Here is an 8,422-nt window from a genome sequence, read left to right on the forward strand (position 1 = left end):
TCCTCTATGTGTCCATGTGTTCTCATCATTAAGCTCCCACTTATAAGTGAGAACATGTGGTATTTGGTTTTTTGGTTCATGTGTTAGTTTGCTGAGGATAATGGCCTCTAGCTCCATCCATGTCTCTCCAAAGGATGTGACCTCATTCTTATTTATGGCTACATAGTATTCCATGTTGTACATGTACCACATTTTCTTTAGTCAGTCTATTATTGATGAGCATTTAATTCCACATCTTTACTAATGTAAATAGTGTTGCAATGAACAGACATGTGCATGTGTCTTTTTAACAGAATGATTTATATTCCCTTGGGTGTATATGCAGCAATGGTGGGTTGAACAGTATTTCTGTCATTAGGTCTTTGATGAATCACCACACTGACTTCCACAATGGGTGAACTAATTTACACTCCCACCAACAGTGTAGAAGCGTTACTTTTTCTTTACAACCTCACTAGCATCTGTTATTTTTTGACTTTTTAATAATGGCCATTCTGACTGGTGTGAGGGGGTGTCTCATTGTGGTTTTGATTTGCATTTCTCTAATGATCAGTGATGCTGAGCTGTTTTCTTCACATGTTCATTGGTCACATGCATGTCTTCTTTTGAAAAGCATCTATTCATGTGCTTTGCCTACTAAAAATGTGGCGTTGTTTTCTATTTGTGCAAATCTCTTTAGTGTCAGCTTTAATAGAGGATAGCTAGATTCTTGTATCTACCTTGCATTCAATCTGCTGTATTATGTAGTTTGGGTAGAAGAATGTGAAAAGAAACCCTGGCCGGGTGCGGTGGCTCATGTCTGTAATCCTAGCACTTTGGGAGGCCAAGGTGGGTGGATCATGAGGTCAGGAGTTCAAGACCAGCATGACCAACATGGAGAAACCCCGTCTCTACTACAAAATACAAAAATTAGCCAGATGTGGTGGGGCACACCTGTCATCCCAGCTACTCAGGAGGCTGAGGCAGAAGAATCGTTTGAACCTGGGAAGTGAAGGTTGCAGTGAGCAGAGGTGGTGCCATTGCACTCCAGCCTGGGCAACAGAGCAAGACTCTGTCTCAAAAAAAAAAAAAAAGAAGAAAGAAAAAGAAAAAAAAAAAAAGCCCTTAACAACAAGTGGCCTCTATACAGTTATGTTATTGGAAAGGGAGAAATAATTCAATAGCTTTTTAATATAATTACAGTATTCTTATCTGACAGAACACTAAAATTTAACAAGTGACCATTTTCTAACAATAGTGTTGTGAAAATCAAAAACATCTTGATAATTAAAATTTCTTGCACTATATTGGATATTTTACCTGCGCATAAGTTTGTAACAATAGGCATTCATCATTTGGAAAATACTGGCTCAATGAGTTATGTAGATCTTCCAAATGTTGACATATTTCATTTACAATGTGAAAAGAAATCATACTCATTAATGTCATCATCAATCTCATCAAAAAAAGTCTGTTAGGATTGGGAGGCTGTCCAGCTCATGGTGGAAAAAGAAAATCTTTCCCAAATTCAAATTTTTGCTTGAAAGCTCATATTTTATCATTGTCAAAAATAGTGTCAGTTGCTTCCCTCAAAGTCATGGGCTCAATTCGTTCATTTTTGAGAAAATGTGTGCCAAATACTTAAGTCTGAATCACATAATTTGTCCATCAGTTTTTCATTCAAGGAAAAATAATGGTCTATGAAAATAGTAGATCATTCAGCTTGTAACTCAAAGAATAGAACAAGGGCTTTCCTAAACATAATCACCATACCTGAGTCTGCAACAGAAGTGTTTTATATATGTTTTCTGTTTTTTTCATATAAAATAATGAAAAGAATCAAGGGACAAAGTTTAATAAATTAATATTTTTTAGTGCTTTATCAGGTCTCTTCTAGTAAAGCAAGCTTTTAAATTATTTGCCTAATTTAATTAAAAAACTAAATATGTGGTAGTGAAGAACACAGTGACTGCTTGTGCAATTTGGTGCCATTTTACTGGTAAAATTCAAAGCATTTTATTCACCATTGCCTTTGCACTAACTGCAAAAATCTCAACAAAGCAAAAAGGGCAAATAACACCATGGGATTATTAGAATAATAGTTTTCATTTTGCCAAGACCCTGAATGGTTTTGAGGACACCCAGGTATCTGCAGACCCCACACGGTGAATGTCTGGTCTAAGGTAATTGTGAATATTCCATTCATAGGCCAGTCAGTAAATAGTATAAAATTCAACTCAGGCCACTGGGATATAAAGGACATATACTATGAATTTTCTGGGAAAGATGGCCTTGCTCATAGAAAGACATTGACTGAGGTAGACCTCCTCTTCTTTTGGATTTTTTCCATTATCTGTACCTTGAACTGTGGCAGCCACCCTCTACATACATAAACTAGGCTGTGATGAAGTCACCATGAGGAGAATGGCATGCTTGTATTTATTTTTAGTTAAGTCTTTTCCCAGGCCCAGTGTCTGTGATTTGCTGTACATAACAGCTGGGGCTCTATTGTTTCTTGAGAGAAGCAATTTCAAAAAGCTTAAAATGTAGCAAGAACCTTGATCCTTGATGGTGTATGAAGCCACTGAAATAACTAACCTCAGAGCCATTATAACTTAAATTTTTTTGCTTTGGGATTTAATAAATTTCCTTTTTGGTTTTCTTATTGCTTATAATCAAAACCATCCCATCTGGTACAGAGGTATATATTCTTACTTTCCATTGGGCTGCAGCCACAATTTTAAGGAAGAAAAGCTAGTCTATTAACTACCAGAGGAAAAATCTCAGGGTTTATATAAACTTTAAAGTCAATATCATGTAAGAAAAGAAATAAATGATGATAGCTACAAATTTTGAACTTTTTTATTTTTAATTTTTGTGGGTACTTACAAAAATTAAGTATATACTTACGTGGTACCTGAGATGCAATGTGGAATAATCACATCATGGAGAGTGGGGTATCCATCCCACTTAGCCTTTATCCTTTGTGTTACAAGAAATGCAATATACTTTGATCTTTACAATGGAGCTTGTTTGAGCAGATGGCTCCATCTAAAAATACCCAGGTGACTAGAGACTCCTTGGAGGACACTGTATTAGCCTGTTCTCACACTGCTAATAAAAACATACCCGAGACTGGGTAATTTATAAAGGTAAAAGGTTTAATTGACTCACAGTTCAGCATGGCTGGGGAGGCCTCAGGAAACTTACAATCATGGTGGAAGGGGAAGCAAACACATCCTCTTCACATGGTGGCAGCAAGGAGAAGTGCAGAGTGAAGGATGGGGGAGGGAGAAGCCCCTTATAAAATCATCAGATCTTGTGAGAACTTATGAATATATATACATTATATATTACATAATATATAATGTATAATTATACTTTTTATTTTTTTCATCTGTAAAATGAATGAATTGTTCCAGCTTAATAATCTTTTGTACTTCACTAGTAAGCTAGCTGAAAGCTAATTTTCATTTACAGATACGGATTTTCCTACAAAAATCTAACAAATTAGCCTGTATTAAGATACAATTAGGTGATCAAAGCGTGAGGGTGTTATCTACACAAGACGTCTGATGAGCACAGCCACATATAATTCTTTATATTAGCCTAATCCTTTCTATGGAGATTAACCGCAGCGTTAATCAAGGTACTTACAAAGTGTTAAGCTCCAAACTCACCTCTTGATGTTCTGAAAGCAAGAGAAGAAAGCTAAAATTTTTTTTTTTTTTTTTTTTTGAGACGGAGTCTCGCTCTGTCGCCCAGGCTGGAGTGCAGTGGCCGGATCTCAGCTCACTGCAAGCTCCGCCTCCCGGGTTCACGCCATTCTCCTGCCTCAGCCTCCCGAGTAGCTGGGACTACAGGCGCCCACAACCCGCCCGGCTAATTTTTTGTATTTTTAGTAGAGACGGGGTTTCACCGTGGTCTCGATCTCCTGACCTTGTGATCCGCCCGCCTCGGCCTCCCAAAGTGCTGGGATTACAGGCTTGAGCCACCGCGCCCGGCCAAGAAAGCTAAAATTTATACAGAATTTACCATGTGTGAGGAGCTCTTCATGGTCTACCTAATCAATTCTCCAGAATTACCCTAGAAGGACAGTGTAATTTCTGACAGAAACTCTTTGATATAGGCCACAGTAAAGGTCACTGAATAAAAAAAGTCTGATGCTTTAAGAATAAAATAGTAAAATAATTTTGAAATAGCCAGGACGGGGGAACTGAAGGATCAGAGAGGCTCAGGAGAGACTGCTCTGTCTTCTGGTCCACCAGAATTGTCCTCTTTGCTTCTGTTTTGTCCTTAAAATCATCTGTTTTACATTGTAACATTCTTTTAATGCCCTCAATGTTAAAACAAAACATCTCCTCCACCCCCCAAAAAAATTCTTTTTGTTTTTATTTTGATCAGAGAAAAACCCTAAATGACATTAATAACCCAGGAATAATTGTTCTCCATGGCTAGAACATGTTAAAAGCCTTTGATCCTCTTTCAAAGGAACAAAACACAATCCCACTAAAAGTGTCATGTGGCTGTTTCGCTCTTGCATACGGAAAGAAAACAAACCTCAGTGTTGTTCAAGCAAGTTTTGCCTGAAATTAATTTTGAGTTTAACTATCCATTTAGGCTATAGCATAAATTGGTCTGGAGTGAAGAAGGAAAACCCACTTGAATTACATCCTGGCCTCTGAAGATTCTAATGTGCTTGGTTGCAAGTTTCATCCCTCCTTTTCGGGAGATGGTAGCTTCAATACTCCATGCAGGGCAAATGAAGATCTAGAATGAGTTGACAGCGCTACTACTTGAAAACTCACTTCTTATATTTAATTCCTGTTTTTTTGTTCTATTTTCAAAATGAGGTCACTTCTTCAAAAGGAGTATAAAAGTAACTCCTGTCATATTATACAAACTTTCTTTTTATCTTCCTTCCTTTATACTTTGACATCTTCCTCCCTTCTTCATGCCAATGTGGTTCTTTATTAACCCTGCCAATCATTAACCTAGTCTCTCAGCTCTTCTTCACAGTATTGGCACAGTTTATCTTTCAGTCATGTCAATGAACAAATATATTTCACTACAGGAAGATGTTTGGCTGTTTCTACGTGGTAATGAAAGCAAACGCCACACGTCTCCTCCTTTATTCCAGCCTTGCCTGTGAGTACAGTTTCTCTGCCACACAGTCTTCATGGGAGGGCTATTTTTCACCTACTGTTGTTGAATAAACCCTGTGTTCTCTCACTTCTAAGCCAGAAGGCCTTTTTTGCATATCTACCTGTCCTGCAAAGATCAATTCAAATTCTGCCTCTGCCGAGAAACTTCATCCCAGCCATCCCAAGGGCGCACGAATCTCTCTTTCCCATAATAATATGCTACTTTGTTTATCTCTCTGATTTAGTATTTATCACAGTCTTCCTTGAGACTGAGTTATTTATGAGAACTTCTCCCTTGGTGAAGTATAAGAGGTCAAGGACCATGTATAATTTATATGGTCAAACCCCCAAATGCTCAGCATAATCCTCTGCGTATAGTATCCACAAACAAGTGTGTGTTGAAACAAACTGCATTGAATTTAGAATACTTTTAAATTTGAATTGCTCTTATATTCAACCTCAAGAACAAGGTAAATAATTTAAAAAGCTAAATATACTTTTGACTTCTTTTGTAATGATTTTGGATATCACATTCTCAAAATTGCTTGTCAAAGCGTAAGGGTCAAAATAAATTTTGGTACCTAACTCTTTCTCATCTAGTAGTTTCATTTGTTCATTTGTTCATCTAGCTAGTTTCCATCCACACTCTAATGAAAGGGGGTGGAATCTTAGTTTTCCCCAAATTTTCGTCAGATGGCTCATTTATTAATAACTCAATATTCTAAGTGTGGCTTGTGAAGCAACAGCAATGACACCACAGAGGAACTTATTAGAAATGCAAAATCTTAGGCCAAATCAAGACCTACAGAACCAGAATCTGCATTTTATCAAGATACCCAGATGACTTTCATATGTAAGTTTGAAGGCTGGGCGCAGTGGCTCATGCCTGTAATCCCAGCACTTTGGGAGACCAAGTCAAGTGGACCACCTGCAATCGGGAGTTCAAGACCAGCCTGACCAACATGAAGAAACCGTGACTCTACTAAAATTACAAAATTAGCTGGGTGTGGTGGCACATGCCTGTAATCCCAGCTACTCGGGAGACTGAGGCAGGAGAATTGCTTGAACCTGGGAGGTGGAGGTTGTGGTGAGCTGAGATTACACCACTGCACTCCAGCCTGGGGAACAAGAATGAAACTCTGTCTCAAAAAATAAAATAAAATAAAATAAGAAGTTTGAAAAGCACTGCTCTCATATCATGTATGTATTTCCTAAGACACCCCTCCACCCCCTAACCCCACCACCCAACACAAATCATGGGTGCCACACACACACAATTGCTTGAAGCAATTGCTGGTTTCTAGAAAATTAAGAGTTAGTGAACAATTTTGATTTGGGTTTTAATTAGAAGAGGTACACTTGGGTGGGGACTGGAGGATGCCTTCTTTATTAAATCTTATTCTCTGACTTTTGTGTTTTGACTATTTGTATCATTTTAAAAGCTCAGTACAAGGTTAAGTGAAAGATTATATTGTATCTGTGAAAAAAAGAATAACTAGATATTTAAAGCTATACATTTAGGTTTTCTGTTCTTCAACGGTTATTCTTTGCCAGGCTTCATGCTTATGATTTTCATAGCTTTGTTAAAATAAATGGTCCTGTTGTCTTGTATCTCAGTAGTAAAAACAAGATAAACTTACACTTCATATTATAGAAAATAAAATATTCACCGACTACCAACTGTGTATCAAGAATTAAACTCCATATTTTTCTCATAATCAGGTAGACTTCTTTTTTCCCCCCAATATACAGGCAAAGGAAATGAGACCCAGATGGACTGGGCGATTTGCTCAGGATCACATTTGAACTCATCCATTTGACCTCTCAATTTCTGTTCTTTCTAACACATTCATTTGCCCAACTCACATCTACTTATTGGGCACCTAGAATTTTCCAGGCACTGTGTTAGGAGTAAGACATATATAGACTTTGCCTTCATAGGGCCTACATTATACTAGGATCATTTGAAAAAAATAAATAAAAAGCAAAAATGAGTTAGTTACGGCATATATGACAAGTGCTTTGAAGAAGAGTTTTAGAATGCAATGAAAGTGTACAACGTGGGACTTAATTTGAGAAGCAGAGAAGACTTTCCTGAAATGATGAATAGTAATGAACCAAGCAAGATGGCTAAGTACGTGAGGGAAGGGTACTATCTTACAAAGACAAGCATGAGCACAATAGTACCCTGGAGCTGAAAGAGGCACTGGTCTGTTACCACACTGGAGAGTCAGTTTTAAATTCTGGGACTTGATTCAATGTTTGAGAAATAAAATTCCAGCTTTTCCATTTGCATGCTTTGCAATTTCTCTAATTCCTAGTTTCCTTTGCAAATCGGGATAAAAACCCTAATAATAACATCACAACAAGAAGTCAGCAACAATAATGTCTATTGCAAACTGCCTGGCACATAATGGGTGTTCAATGGATATTTAACAATAAATGAATGATGGTTGTGATGATTAAATAATATAATAAATGTGGAAAAGCCATAATTGTTCATTTAGCCATTCATTTGTTTACTATTAATATAAATATTTATTGAGCTCTTTTTGTAGGCCTAGTAATACACAGTTAAATAAAAATATCTTTACACAGTGCCTAGTAATACACAGTTAAATAAAAATATCTTTGTTACATAAGTGGTAGATTTTCTTCTTGCTTTTTTAAATGTTACAAAATTAATAAAGCATCTGTAAATGTTAATGGATCCCTGACTTCCAGCACTCATATACTTCTGTAAAAGCTTACCATTTAGATCAAAACTCTGGGAAACACATATTTTGAAATTCATGGCCAGAGTATTTCCTTATAATTTAAGTTTTAGCTGTTATTAATCATGGTTTCAAGTAACCAAGGCTTTCCTAACTGTATAAAATGAAAAATGTGACAATAATCATGAATAACCCAACTGTACTCCGGGAAGCTGATGTTCGGATATTGTCATGCTGAGAAAAGCAGCCCAGCCAACCTCTTGTCCTAGAACATCATACTCTGTCCCACATGGCTTTACCCCTCAGGTTATAACCAATTGAACCAGGGATGGACAACTGACTCAATATTAGCCAATGATCTATGAAGTGGCCAAAGGTGAAACCTTTGTAGGATACCTTATGTGGGATGGCGAGTGCTAAAACCAAACAAAGCCTCTCATCTGGAATGTGAATGTAGGAGTAACAGAAAATGAGTATTTGCTCAATACGAGTGGAGAGAAGAGAAGTGGAGAAGGTAGCCGATAAGAACATCAGTGTTTTAGGGGGTACTTACTATGGTTCTAGTGAAGTCCCAGAGCTGATGTC

This window comes from Macaca nemestrina, chromosome 4 (genome assembly GCF_043159975.1).
Source record: "Macaca nemestrina isolate mMacNem1 chromosome 4, mMacNem.hap1, whole genome shotgun sequence".
NCBI classification, from domain to species: Eukaryota; Metazoa; Chordata; class Mammalia; order Primates; family Cercopithecidae; genus Macaca; species Macaca nemestrina.